Source organism: Panulirus ornatus, chromosome 65 (assembly GCF_036320965.1).
Source record: "Panulirus ornatus isolate Po-2019 chromosome 65, ASM3632096v1, whole genome shotgun sequence".
NCBI classification, from domain to species: Eukaryota; Metazoa; Arthropoda; class Malacostraca; order Decapoda; family Palinuridae; genus Panulirus; species Panulirus ornatus.
Genome location: NC_092288.1, coordinates 1,204,243 through 1,219,965, shown reverse-complemented (window position 1 = coordinate 1,219,965; position 15,723 = coordinate 1,204,243). Strand labels below are relative to the sequence as shown.

At 43.1% G+C, this 15,723-nt stretch overlaps 1 protein-coding gene across 5 annotated transcripts in view; it reads left to right on the top strand.

The window, feature by feature from the left end:
- LOC139746567 (uncharacterized) overlaps positions 1-15,723 on the top strand; it is a 133,215-nt gene that overhangs the window by 13,005 nt on the left and 104,487 nt on the right. The window contains exon 1 of one of the 5 annotated variants that reach the window (XM_071657930.1): positions 6,397-9,572. The exons of the other annotated variants lie outside the window; for them this stretch is intronic. The gene's annotated coding sequence lies outside the window, so the exon portion shown is untranslated. Of the gene's footprint in view, positions 1-6,396; positions 9,573-15,723 lie in introns of those variants that run through there. 5 annotated transcript variants of the gene reach the window in all.

Below are 15,723 nucleotides of genomic sequence, written 5' to 3'. Positions count from 1 at the left end.
TGTGTGTGTATATATATGTGTACATTGAGTTGTATAAGTATGTATATTTGCGTGTGTGGACGTGTGTGTATATACATGTGTATGGGGGTGGGTTGGGCCATTTCTTTCGTCTGCTTCCTTGCGCTACCTCGCAAACGCGGGAGACAGCGACAAAGCAAAATAAATGAAAATAATAAATATATATATATATATATATATATATATATATATATATATATATATATATATATATATATTTTATTTATTTTTATTTATTTTGCTTTCTCGCTGTCTCCCGCATTAGCAAGGTAGCGCAAGGAAACAGACGAAAGAATGGCCCAACCCACCCACATACACATGTATATACATACACGTCTACACACGCAAATATACATACCTAAACATCTCAATGTACACATATATATACGCACACAGGCATATACATATATACACATGTACACAATTCATAATGTCTGCCTTTATTTATTCCCATCGCCACCCCGCCACACATGGAATAACAACCCCCTCCTCCCTCATGTGAGCGAGGTAGCGCTAGGAAAAGACAACAAAGGCCCCATTCGTTCACACTCAGTCTCTAGCTGTCATGTAATAATGCACCGAAACCACAGCTCCCTTTCCACATCCAGGCCCCACAGAACTTTCCATGGTTTACCCCAGACTCTTCACATGTCCTGGTTCAATCCACTTACAGCACGTCGACCCCGGTATACCACATTGTTCCAATCCACTCTATTCGTTGCACGCCTTTCACCCTCCTGCATGTTTAGGCCCCGATCACTCAAAATCTTTTTCACTCCATCTTTCCACTTCCAATTTGGTCTCCCACTTCTCCTCGTTCCCTCCACCTCTGACACATATATCCTCTTGGTCAATCTTTCCTCACTCATTCTCTCCATGTGACCAAACCATTTCAAAACACCCTCTTCTGCTCTCTCAACCACACTCTTTATATTTCCACACATCTCTCTTACCCTTACATTACTTACTCGATCAAACCACCTCACACCACATATTGTCCTCAAACATCTCATTTCCAGCACATCCACCCTCCTGCGCACAACTCTATCCATAGCCCACACCTCGCAACCATACATCATTGTTGAAACCGCTATTCCTTCAAACATGCCCATTTTTGCTTTCCGAGATAATGTTCTCAACTTCCAAACATTCTTCAAGGCTCCCAGAATTTTCGCCCCCTCCCTCACCCTATGATTCACTTCCGCTTCCATGGTTCCATCCGCTGCCAGATCCACTCCCAGATATCTAAAACAATTTACTTCCTCCAGTTTTTCTCCATTAAAACTTACCTCCCAATTGACTTGACCCTTAACCCTACTGTACCTAATAACCTTGCTCTTATTCACATTTACTCTCAGCTTTCTTCTTTCACACACTTTACCAAACTCAGTCACCAGCTTCTGCAGTTTCTCACATGAATCAGCCACCAGTGCTGTATCATCAGCGAACAACAACTGACTCATCTACCAAGCTCTCTCATCCCCAACAGACTTCATACTTGCCCCTCTTTCCAAAACTCTTGCATTCACCTCCCTAACAACCCCATCCATGAACAAATTAACCATGGAGACATCACACACCCCTGCTGCAAACCTACATTCACTGAGAACCAATCACTTTCCTCTCTTCCTACCCGTACACATGCCTTACATCCTCGATAAAAACTTTTCACTGTTTCTAACAACTTGCCTCCCACACCATATATTCTTAAAACCTTACACAGAGCATCTCTATCAACTCTATCATATGCCTTCTCCAGATCCATAAATGCTACATACAAATCCATTTGCTTTTCTAAGTATTTCTCACATACATTCCTCAAAGCAAACACCTGATCCACGCATCCTCTACCACTTCTGAAACCACACTGCTCTTCCCCAATCTGATGCTCTGTACACGCCTTCACCCTCTCAGTCAACACCCATATATATATTTTGAAAAGGTTTAATCCTTTTGGGTGGGGAGGAAAATTTTGGAAAAAATTTTTTCGGGTTTGGGAACGGGTGGTTTTGCTTGGAGGTGGGGTAGTGGAAAAAAAATTTTTGAGGCCCCGGGCCCCTTTCCGGCGGGGAAAAAGGGGGGCAAGGGGTTTTTTGCGTTTCCGGGGGGGAATGTCAATGGATTGAAATAGGGGATGTGAAGAGTTGGGGGAAAAACCCTGGAAAAACTGTGTGGGGGCCCGGGTGTGGAAAGGGAGCTGTGGTTTTCGGGCATTATTGCATGACACTAGAGACTGAATGGGGAACGAATGAGGGCCCTTTTTTGTTCCCCTTTCCTAGCGCTTAAACCCCCCCCCCAAAATAGGGGGGGGGGGATGGTATTCCATGTGTGGTGGGGTGGGGAAGGGGGAAGAATAAAACACAGTTTGGGAAATTTTGTTTCCCTGGGTTAAAATATGTATGTGGTTTTGTGTGGGGTTTTTTTTTGTTACAAAGAATTTTTAAAGTATGGTTTTAATTTTTCGGGTGTGGACACAGAAGGTTGAGGGACAAGTCACTTGGTAGTAAGTTTGAATGTCGAAAAAACGGGAGGAAGAGAAGTGTTTTGCTATCTGGGAGTGCATTGGCACGGGATGGAACCAGGAAGCGAGTGAGTCACGAGGTTGGGGGAAGGTGTCGAAAAGTATCTGTGGAGCGTTGAAAAATGTGTGGAAGGCGAGAACATTATCTCAGAAAGCAAAAATGGGTAGTATTGAAGGAATAGTGTTCCAACAATGTATAATGTTTGCGAGGCGTGGATTTATGGATAAGGTTGGCGGAGGAGGGGGAATGTGCTGGAAAAGAGATGTTTTAGACAATATGTGATGTGAGGGGATTTGATCGAATAAGCAATGATAGTGGTAAGAGAGATGTGTGGTAATAAAAAGACTGTGGTTGAGAGAGCAGAAGAGGGTGTTTTGAAATGGTTTAGTCACATGGAGAGAATGAGTGAGGAAAGATTGACCAAGAGGATATATTTGTCAGAGGTGGAGGGAACGAGAAGTGGGAGACTAAATGGAGGTGGAAGGATGGAGTGAAAAAGATTTTGAGTGATCGGGGCCTGAACATGCAGGAGGGTGAAAGGCGGGCAAGGAATAGAGTGAATTGAATCGATGTGGTATACCGGGGTGGACGTGCTGTCAATGGATTGAACTAGGGCATGTGAAGAGTCTGGGGTAAACCATGGAAAGCTGTGTGGGGCCTGGATGTGGAAAGGGAGCTGTGGTTTCGGGCATTATTGCATGACAGCTAGAGACTGAGTGTGAACGAATGAGGCCTTTGTTGTCTTTTCCTAGCGCTACCCCGCACACATGAGGGGGGAGGGGGATGGTATTCCATGTGTGGTGGGGTGGCGATGGGAATGAATAAAGGCACAGTGTGAATTGTGTGCATGGGTATATATGTATGTGTCTGTGTGTGTATATATATGTGTACATTGAGTTGTATAAGTATGTATATTTGCGTGTGTGGACGTGTGTGTATATACATGTGTATGGGGGTGGGTTGGGCCATTTCTTTCGTCTGCTTCCTTGCGCTACCTCGCAAACGCGGGAGACAGCGACAAAGCAAAATAAATGAAAATAATAAATATATATATATATATATATATATATATATATATATATATATATATATATATATATATATTTTATTTATTTTTATTTATTTTGCTTTCTCGCTGTCTCCCGCATTAGCAAGGTAGCGCAAGGAAACAGACGAAAGAATGGCCCAACCCACCCACATACACATGTATATACATACACGTCTACACACGCAAATATACATACCTAAACATCTCAATGTACACATATATATACGCACACAGGCATATACATATATACACATGTACACAATTCATAATGTCTGCCTTTATTTATTCCCATCGCCACCCCGCCACACATGGAATAACAACCCCCTCCTCCCTCATGTGAGCGAGGTAGCGCTAGGAAAAGACAACAAAGGCCCCATTCGTTCACACTCAGTCTCTAGCTGTCATGTAATAATGCACCGAAACCACAGCTCCCTTTCCACATCCAGGCCCCACAGAACTTTCCATGGTTTACCCCAGACTCTTCACATGTCCTGGTTCAATCCACTTACAGCACGTCGACCCCGGTATACCACATTGTTCCAATCCACTCTATTCGTTGCACGCCTTTCACCCTCCTGCATGTTTAGGCCCCGATCACTCAAAATCTTTTTCACTCCATCTTTCCACTTCCAATTTGGTCTCCCACTTCTCCTCGTTCCCTCCACCTCTGACACATATATCCTCTTGGTCAATCTTTCCTCACTCATTCTCTCCATGTGACCAAACCATTTCAAAACACCCTCTTCTGCTCTCTCAACCACACTCTTTATATTTCCACACATCTCTCTTACCCTTACATTACTTACTCGATCAAACCACCTCACACCACATATTGTCCTCAAACATCTCATTTCCAGCACATCCACCCTCCTGCGCACAACTCTATCCATAGCCCACACCTCGCAACCATACATCATTGTTGAAACCGCTATTCCTTCAAACATGCCCATTTTTGCTTTCCGAGATAATGTTCTCAACTTCCAAACATTCTTCAAGGCTCCCAGAATTTTCGCCCCCTCCCTCACCCTATGATTCACTTCCGCTTCCATGGTTCCATCCGCTGCCAGATCCACTCCCAGATATCTAAAACAATTTACTTCCTCCAGTTTTTCTCCATTAAAACTTACCTCCCAATTGACTTGACCCTTAACCCTACTGTACCTAATAACCTTGCTCTTATTCACATTTACTCTCAGCTTTCTTCTTTCACACACTTTACCAAACTCAGTCACCAGCTTCTGCAGTTTCTCACATGAATCAGCCACCAGTGCTGTATCATCAGCGAACAACAACTGACTCATCTACCAAGCTCTCTCATCCCCAACAGACTTCATACTTGCCCCTCTTTCCAAAACTCTTGCATTCACCTCCCTAACAACCCCATCCATGAACAAATTAACCATGGAGACATCACACACCCCTGCTGCAAACCTACATTCACTGAGAACCAATCACTTTCCTCTCTTCCTACCCGTACACATGCCTTACATCCTCGATAAAAACTTTTCACTGTTTCTAACAACTTGCCTCCCACACCATATATTCTTAAAACCTTACACAGAGCATCTCTATCAACTCTATCATATGCCTTCTCCAGATCCATAAATGCTACATACAAATCCATTTGCTTTTCTAAGTATTTCTCACATACATTCCTCAAAGCAAACACCTGATCCACGCATCCTCTACCACTTCTGAAACCACACTGCTCTTCCCCAATCTGATGCTCTGTACACGCCTTCACCCTCTCAGTCAACACCCATATATATATATATATATATATATATATATATATATATATATATATATATATATATATATATGCATCAGATTGGGGAAGAGCAGTGTGGTTTCAGAAGTGGTAGAGGATGTGTGGATCAGGTGTTTGCTTTGAAGAATGTATGTGAGAAATACTTAGAAAAGCAAATGGATTTGTATGTAGCATTTATGGATCTGGAGAAGGCATATGATAGAGTTGATAGAGATGCTCTGTGGAAGGTATTAAGAATATATGGTGTGGGAGGCAAGTTGTTAGAAGCAGTGAAAAGTTTTTATCGAGGATGTAAGGCATGTGTACGTGTAGGAAGAGAGGAAAGTGATTGGTTCTCAATGAATGTAGGTTTGCGGCAGGGGTGTGTGATGTCTCCATGGTTGTTTAATTTGTTTATGGATGGGGTTGTTAGGGAGGTAAATGCAAGAGTCTTGGAAAGAGGGGCAAGTATGAAGTCTGTTGGGGATGAGAGAGCTTGGGAAGTGAGTCAGTTGTTGTTCGCTGACGATACAGCGCTGGTGGCTGATTCATGTGAGAAACTGCAGAAGCTGGTGACGGAGTTTGGTAAAGTGTGTGGAAGAAGAAAGTTAAGAGTAAATGTGAATAAGAGCAAGGTTATTAGGTACAGTAGGGTTGAGGGTCAAGTCAATTGGGAGGTGAGTTTGAATGGAGAAAAACTGGAGGAAGTGAAGTGTTTTAGATATCTGGGAGTGGATCTGGCAGCAGATGGAACCATGGAAGCGGAAGTGGATCATAGGGTGGGGGAGGGGGCGAAAATTTTGGGAGCCTTGAAAAATGTGTGGAAGTCGAGGACATTATCTCGGAAAGCAAAAATGGGTATGTTTGAAGGAATAGTGGTTCCAACAATGTTGTATGGTTGCGAGGCGTGGGCTATGGATAGAGTTGTGCGCAGGAGGATGGATGTGCTGGAAATGAGATGTTTGAGGACAATGTGTGGTGTGAGGTGGTTTGATCGAGTAAGTAACGTAAGGGTAAGAGAGATGTGTGGAAATAAAAAGAGCGTGGTTGAGAGAGCAGAAGAGGGTGTTTTGAAATGGTTTGGGCACATGGAGAGAATGAGTGAGGAAAGATTGACCAAGAGGATATATGTGTCGGAGGTGGAGGGAACGAGGAGAAGAGGGAGACCAAATTGGAGGTGGAAAGATGGAGTGAAAAGGATTTTGTGTGATCGGGGCCTGAACATGCAGGAGGGTGAAAGGAGGGCAAGGAATAGAGTGAATTGGAACGATGTGGTATACAGGGGTTGACGTGCTGTCAGTGGATTGAATCAAGGCATGTGAAGCGTCCGGGGTAAACCATGGAAAGCTGTGTAGGTATGTATATTTGCGTGTGTGGACGTGTGTATGTACATGTGTATGGGGGGTTTGGGCCATTTCTTTCGTCTGTTTCCTTGCGCTACCTCGCAACCGCGGGAGACAGCGACGAGGTATAAAAAAAAAAAAAAAAAAAAAAAAAATATATATGTGTGTGTGTGTGTGTGTGTGTGTGTGTGTGTGTGTGTGTGTGTATGTGTGTGTGTGTGTGTGTGTGTGTGTGTGTGTGTGTTTATTTGTATTTATTTATTCATTATACATAATCGCAGTTTCTGCGAGGTAGCGCCAGTTTACTGACGAATAATGGCCTACCCACTCATATACACATATATGTACTTAAACGCCCACATACGCACATATACATACATATACATACATATACATACAGACATTACATACATACTTGCCTTCATCCGTTCCTGTCGCTACCCCGCCCCACAGGAAAAACAGCATCGCTATCCTCTGTTTCAGCGGGGTAGCGCCAGGAAGACACACAACAAAGGCCACATTCGTTCACACAGTTTCTAGCTGTCATGTGTAATGCACCGTAACCACAGCTCCTTATCCACAACGAGTCAAACACGTGACTTCATAAATGCAGAAACATCAGTAGTAAAAGGAAACGAAAATCCCAAGCGCTTTCGTGTAATACCGTGTCTTCAGAGGACCAGTTACTGAGTGAGAAAATAGATACGATACAGGTTATGTAAACAAAACCGGAGGAACACAGAATGGGGTCAAGTGACCTTCACTTTTTAATTAGTAAGAAGCAAGGTTGCACAAGGGTCTGCCTGCCCCACCCTTTACTGGACCTTGAATCTTCCGGATGGCCTGACATAGACTCATGAACGATTGATAAAGATCTAATTTGTACATGACTGATATTGAGTACATTATCACGGTGTTTAATTATGCTGGATTATATTATTTTTACTTTAATTCTTATCTGTACACTGAACAATAACCTTGGCATTTTCCAGGCAACTGGGTGATTGTTTTACTAAGATGTAAAGACAAGTCATTAGATTGATGGAGAGTTCGTATACTGTATTGGTGTAGTTTTATTCTAATATCTTAGTAGGATAATCACTCACTTGACTGGAAAAATGCTAGTTTACTGTTAAGTGTAGGGATAGGAATGAGTGTTTAGTTCAGTGTGTGGACAAAGATGTAATGCTGACTCGAAATTCGTGCACACCTGCTGATGTTCACCACGTGAACGACAGCCTGGCTCAGCAGCTATTGATGTTCACCAAGTTAACAGCACACAGACTCAACGATAGGATAGGATATAAGCATTTGATAGTGAAGCCGCTGTTTAACGAGAGCTTTAAAGTTTACCACAGAATGTAATTGTTCCTCGGTTTGACGACAACTCCGTGACAGTCGCTTCTCGTTGAACGATGATAATAGTTAAGGTAGGTTCACTCAGAGTGTACTGTAGGTAATGGTGGGAGTATAGTGGACGGGACGAGATGGCTACTATATTTTCTTGCTGCTGACTGGTGTTATAGTCGGTAAAATGTAAATCCAGATGAATTTTCTCAACCAAATATCACACCAACTTTTCAGCCTTTGTAAATTTAATTATAAATTGATGCAATCCCCACTCACTCTTCACTTTTCTCATGAGCTTTTCATCAGTAGTTATCACAGTTGGGTAAGAGTCCAGACCTTTTGGCAAATCATCTATATAGATGAGGAAGGGTAGTGGTTCTATCGCAGTCTTGTCAATATGCTGCTAGGCACCGTTTGAAAAAGGCTCCTCTAACAAGCCCTTTGTTCTCTTCCACTAAGATAATATTTTCTACATTGAAGGCGTACCTCCCTTATTCCTGTATGGTAGTCAAGCATCTTGATGAGCCTCACTTGTGGTTCATTGTGAAATGTTTTGTGTTTGTGTAGATACGAACAGAGCACACCACCTTCCCCCTCCTTCGTTACTCTCAGGAAAACGAAGAGGTTCATTTCACCCGACCTTCTTTCCTTACAGAAGTGTTTTCGCTCAAGTAAGTAATTTCTCCTTTTACTTTATGATTATATTTTTTACTACATACCACACTCCAGGAAGCCCACTCGGAGAGCGGGGGAACCGGGAGATGAAATTCAGAATTATTATTAAAGTGATCCAACAATAGAGAACAAAAGTATTCAGTAAATTTATACAAAATATCATTTTGTTCAGCGTTTCCCTAACAAGGCCCACCCATCAGCCACAACCCCAGAGCGGCCTAGCACGGGCCATAATATCCCTCCACCCCATTAGTCCTGTATTCCTACTTCGTCAGCAAACATGGGAACAGCTGACGGTGAAAATCATGAGTCTTTCCGTCAAGAACTTGTAGTTATCTGCTAACGTCTTCACTAGAGATATCAGAGATTGAGACGTGCTCACCCTCCATCATGCCCCTGCTGTGTGTGAGTTACGTGTGGGGGTGGCCAGCTCTCCTGGGAGCAGTAGTAGTGAGGACCGACCAGCCACTGTGCCTGCAGCCCATATAGCAGGTGACCTTGATATGTTACTGGCCGTTACTGCTGCCCCGTAACACCTCCCCCCCCGTACAACAGTAGCCTCTTGGTCCCCCCCTCACCCCCCACAACAGCAGAGTGCGGTGTGGTGCAGGTAGTGTAGTGTGGTGTAGTGCGGTACGGGAAGTGTGGTGCAGATAGTGTTGTCTCGTCTTGTGAGGTTGAGGGACGTGTCATTATGATAACAAGATAAGAGATAAGATTAATGTTCAGTAAGTGAACTAAGGAGACCCTGTTGGGGGGGGGGGGGGGTACATTGTACCTTCTACAGCTTTTGGTGGTGACTTTCCCACTACCTGTGATATTGTAGTCAACTCCCCGGGAACACCACACGAGCAGCCAGTCCCCAGGTCAGCCATACCCCCACTTCCTACACCTTCCCACCTAACCTATCTTGTCTGCTTCTTATGTGGTCTTTATGCCTGGTCCATAGTGCATAAAGGCTTCTGTGAAGCTAAAGGCTGTTCTTGTTTCTCGTGTATAATTACTTATTTTTACTGTACAGTGAGTGAGTTCTACAATTGCGAGGCTCCATCCTTTGACAACTTTTGGTGTCAACATTCAGTTTCCCTAGTCAGTTTATTCTATTAGTCCACTACTTTAAGCTACATTAGTATTAGCCTACGTCTCTTTTTTTTATTCATGTTACGTCCTATAGTGGTTCTATCCTTGTAATCAGGTCACCAGTAACTCTTTTCTGTGGTGGACATAGTCTGGGCCTGTGTAACCCTTCCCACAATGTATCTCAGGTATCACTAATCTGATACCATCGTTGTTGCCTTCCTCGGAACATCTGTTAGTTCTTTGTACTTCTTGAAGTGCGATGACCGAAGCTAAGCTTAAGCTTTTTCTAGTTTTGGTCAAATATAAGATGCAAACAGTTTGATTAGTTATTTTCATATTTGCTATTCTCCTGCTGTAGGACAGGTTGGGGACAATGCCTGCTAAAATTCACTCTGACTCACAGATTCATGCATTTTATTTCCTTGTAGATAATATTCAGTGTAAAGTCTTCTTTCGCTGTCGTCTGATGATCATACTTTGCATTTAATGGGGATCACTTTTATCATTCATGTATCGCACTAACTTTGGCCTTTGTCTCCAGAGGACTCGCCTTTTACCTCCTTCATGACTTTGGCATCATCCGTAAACATACTGAGGAAGGAATCCAATCGTTCTGACAGGTAATCTTTGTATGTGCCTGAAGTCCACCCAGCTATTATTTGAAATATTGGTGGATAGACTGGATACCTGGCTTAGGCACGGGATATAAGTTACATCACTCTAGCCCCACTCATGAAACACTCCCAACCCATTATAAGGAAACCCCTTCTCCCAAAGACCACACATATATAATCATATAACACATCGAAAAGCAGCCACAAACCAAACTCACCTAAAGAAGAAAGTCATGACAGATCTACTCAAAATCCACCCAAAAACAATCCTTCACAACCACTGATATAAGGAAAGCAATTAAAACCTTAGAGAACTCTGCTGCTACGGGCCTGACAACATATCAAACTTCCACATCAAACACTTTGGCTCATTTGCAATGCAAGCACCTGAAGATATCTTCAACTACTTGGCTACGCAACGACGTCCGTAACATCTGGAAATTTAGCAAGATGATACTTATCCTAATACCTTCCAGATAACTTAACTCCGCCTCCTTCTAACACCATATATCACTCTGTATCCACAACAGAAACTGTATATCCCACGCTCACCCACACAACATGGCTTCACACTCAACCACCCCACCATTATGGTACATATCCTAGATGCCTTCAACAGCAGTACTAGTGGCAATGGACAACAATAAACCATTAGTGTCCCCCAACACATCTTCACGCAGAGGATACTTGATACCACCCTCCACCACAATGAGAAAAAGTGGTTAGCCAGTTTTATATCTGGTCACCGTACTACTCACTAAACACAATGGTTTTATATCTGGTCACCTTACTACTCACTAAACAATGGTTTTATATCTATAAAACACAAGACAAGCTCTGCAGTTTAGTTCCTCAAGGAATACAGTGCTCCAGATCTCTTTAGTCTTCGTAGACCACCTCCCATTACTGCTAGCAAGCCACAATGTAAAGCACGAAGTTCCTTTCATGTACAGACGACCCCATAATCACGTCACATCACCCTGATGCCCCCTCAGTAAACTTACTGCACTACATTACACAGTTGGAAAAGTGGCTCCACTCACAACTTCCACTCACCTTGGATGAATTATCACTTCCGCTGATCATAACAGCAACCATTCTGGGCATCATGTACGTACGACGCACATAACATTCAAATCCCCACACCAATATCAACACTAAACCAATACACAAACTCAGTGCACTCCATACACTAAATGGCATCAGATTTGAACAAGATTCATGATCCTTACTGGCGGAAATGGCCGGCTTCCTCAGTGCTGCACAATCCTCTTAAAGATAAAAGGGAGACTCCTGGGGCAGGAAGGTAAGCGTATATATATATATATATATATATATATATATATATATATATATATATATATATACGCCCTTCACTGAAGTTCCCATTTGCTCCCTTGTCTTACGCACCCTATTTACCTCCTTCCAGAACATCTTTTTATTCTCCCTAAAATTTACTGATAGTCTCTCACCCCAACTCTCATTTGCCCTTTTTTTCACCTCTTGCACCTTTCTCTTGACCTCCTGTCTCTTTCTTTTATACTTCTCCCACTCAATTGCATTTTTTCCCTGCAAAAATCGTCCAAATGCCTCTCTCTTCTCTTTCACTAATACTCTTACTTCTTCATCCCAAGTAGCGGTGATGTGAGAAGGAGATGGAATGAGTATTTTGAAGGTTTGTTGAATGTGTCTGATGACAGAGTGGCAGATATAGGGTGTTTTGGTCGAGGTGGTGTGCAAAGTGAGAGGGTTAGGGAAAATGATTTGGTAAACAGAGAAGAGGTAGTAAAAGCTTTGCGGAAGATGAAAGCCGGCAAGGCAGCAGGTTTGGATGGTATTGCAGTGGAATTTATTAAGAAAGGGGGTGACTGTATTGTTGACTGGTTGGTAAGGTTATTTAATGTATGTATGACTCATGGTGAGGTGCCTGTGGATTGGCGAAATGCGTGCATAGTGCCATTGTACAAAGGCAAAGGGGATAAGAGTGAGTGCTCAAATTACAGAGGTATAAGTTTGTTGAGTATTCCTGGTAAATTATATGGGAGGGTATTGATTGAGAGGGTGAAGGCATGTACAGAGCATCAGATTGGGGAAGAGCAGTGCGTTTTCAGAAGTGGTAGAGGATGTGTGGATCAGGTGTTTGCTTTGAAGAATGTATGTGAGAAATACTTAGAAAAGCAAATGGATTTGTATGTAGCATTTATGGATCTGGAGAAGGCATATGATAGAGTTGATAGAGATGCTCTGTGGCAGGTATTAAGAATATATGGTGTGGGAGGCAAGTTGTTAGAAGCAGTGAAAAGTTTTTATCGAGGATGTAAGGCATGTGTACGTGTAGGAAGAGAGGAAAGTGATTGGTTCTCAGTGAATGTAGGTTTGCGGCAGGGGTGTGTGATGTCTCCATGGTTGTTTAATTTGTTTATGGATGGGGTTGTAAAGGAGGTGAATGCAAGAGTCCTGGAAAGAGGGGCAAGTATGAAGTCTGTTGGGGATGAGAGAGCTTGGGAAGTGAGTCAATTGTTGTTCGCTGATGATACAGCGCTGGTGGCTGATTCATGTGAGAAACTGCAGAAGCTGGTGACTGAGTTTGGTAAAGTGTGTGGAAGAAGAAAGTTGAGAGTAAATGTGAATAAGAGCAAGGTTATTAGGTACAGTAGGGGTGAGGGTCAAGTCAATTGGGAGGTGAGTTTGAATGGAGAAAAACTGGAGGAAGTGAAGTGTTTTAGATATCTGGGAGTGGATCTGTCAGCGGATGGAACCATGGAAGCGGAAGTGGATCATAGGGTGGGGGAGGGGGCGAAAATTTTGGGAGCCTTGAAAAATGTGTGGAAGTCGAGAACATTATCTCGGAAAGCAAAAATGGGTATGTTTGAGGGAATAGTGGTTCCAACAATGCTGTATGGTTGCGAGGCGTGGGCTATGGATAGAGATGTGCGCAGGAGGATGGATGTGCTGGAAATGAGATGTTTGAGGACAATGTGTGGTGTGAGGTGGTTTGATCGAGTAAGGAACGTAAGGGTAAGAGAGATGTGTGGAAATAAAAAGAGCGTGGTCGAGAGAGCAGAAGAGGGTGTTTTGAAATGGTTTGGGCACATGGAGAGAATGAGTGAGGAGAGATTGACCAAGAGGATATATGTGTCGGAGGCGGAGGGAACGAGGAGAAGAGGGAGACCAAATTGGAGGTGGAAAGATGGAGTGAAAAAGATTTTGTGTGATCGGGGCCTGAACATGCAGGAGGGTGAAAGGAGGGCAAGAAATAGAGTGAATTGGAGTCATGTGGTATACAGGGGTTGACGTGCTGTCAGTGGATTGAAGCAAGGCATGTGAAGCGTCTGGGGTAAACCATGGAAAGCTGTGTAGGTATGTATATTTGCGTGTGTGGACGTGTGTATGTACATGTGTATGGGGGGGGGTGGGTGGGCCCATTTCTTTCGTCTGTTTCCTTGCGCTACCTCGCAAACGCGGGAGACAGCGACAAACTATAAAAAAAAAAAAAAAAAAAAAAAAAAAAATATATATATATATATATATATATATATATTTATTTATTTATTTTATTTATTATACTTTGTCGCTGTCTCCCGCGTTTGCGAGGTAGCGCAAGGAAACAGATGAATATATATATATATATATATATATATATATATATATATATATATATATATATATATATATATATATATTATTTATATTTATTATATATTATCGATGTCTCCCGCGTTAGCGAGTTACCACAAGGATACAGACGAAAGAATGGCCCAACCCAACCCCATACACATGTATATACTTACATCCCCGCCCACGCACATATACATACCTATACAATTTCAACGTATACATACATATACATACACAGACATATACATATATACACATGTACATATTCATACTTGTTGCATTCATCCATTTTCGTCGCCACCCCGCCGCACATGAAATGGCACCCCCCTCCCCCCTCGCTCGCGCGAGGTAGCGCTAGGAAAGACAACAAAGGCCACATTCGTTCACACTCAGTCTCTAGCTGTCATGTGTAATGCACCGTAACCACAGCTCCCTTTCCACATCCGAGCCCCACAAAACTTTCCATGGTTTACCCCAGACGCTTCACATGCCCTGGTTCAATACACTGACAGCGCGTCGACCCTGGTATACCACATCGTTTCAGTTCACTCTATTCCTTGCACGCCTTTCACCCTCCAGTATGTTCAGGCTTCGATTCCCCCAAATCTTTTTCACTCCATCCTTCCACCTCCAATTTGGTCTCCCACTTCTCCTCGTTCCCTCCACCTCTGACACATATATCTTCTTTGTCAATCTTTCCTCACTCATTCTCTCCATGTGACCAAACCATTTCAATACACACTCTTTTACTCTCTCAACCTCACTCTTTTTATTACCACACATCTCTCTTACCCTTTCATTACTGACTCGATCAAACCACCTCACACCACATATTGTCCTCAAACATCTCGCTTCCAGCACATCCACCCTCCTGCGCACAACTCTATCTATAGCCCACGCCTCGCAACCACATAACATTGTTGGAACCACTATTCCTTCAAACATACCCATTTTTGCTCTCCAAGATAACGTTCCCAACTTCCACACATTCGCCCCCTACCCCCCACCCTGTGACTCACTTCCGCATTTATGGATCTTGAGAAGGCATATGATAGAGTTGATAGAGATGCTCTGTGGAAGGTATTAAGAATATACGGTGTGGGGCAAGTATGCAGTCTGTTGTCGATGAGAGAGATTGGGAAGTGAGTCAGTTGTTGTTCGCTGATGATACAGCGCTGGTGGATGATTCGGGTGAGAAACTGCAGAAGCTGGTGACTGAGTTTGGTAAAGTGTGTGAAAGAAGAAAGGTGAGAGTAAATGTGAATAAGAGCAAGGTTATTAGGTACAGTAGGGTTGAGGGACAAGTCAACTGGAAGGTAAGTTTGAATGGAGAAAAATGGAGGAAGTGAAGTGTTTTAGATATCTGGGAGTAGATTTGGCAGCGGATGGAACCATGGAAGCGGAAGTGAATCATAGGTTAGGGGAGGGGGCGAAAGTTCTGGGAGCGTTGAAAAATGTGTGGAAGTCGAGAACGTTAACTTGGAGAGCAAAAATGGGTATGTTTGAAGGAATAGTGGTTCCATCAATGTTATATGGTCGCGAGGCGTGGGCTATAGGTAGAGTTGTGCGGAGGAGGGTGGATGTGCTGAAAATGAGATGTTTGAGAACAATATGTGGTGTGAGGTGGTTTGACTGAGTAAGTAATAGTAGGGTAAGAGAGATGTGTGGTAATAAAAAGAGTGTGGCTGAGATAGCAGAAGAGGGT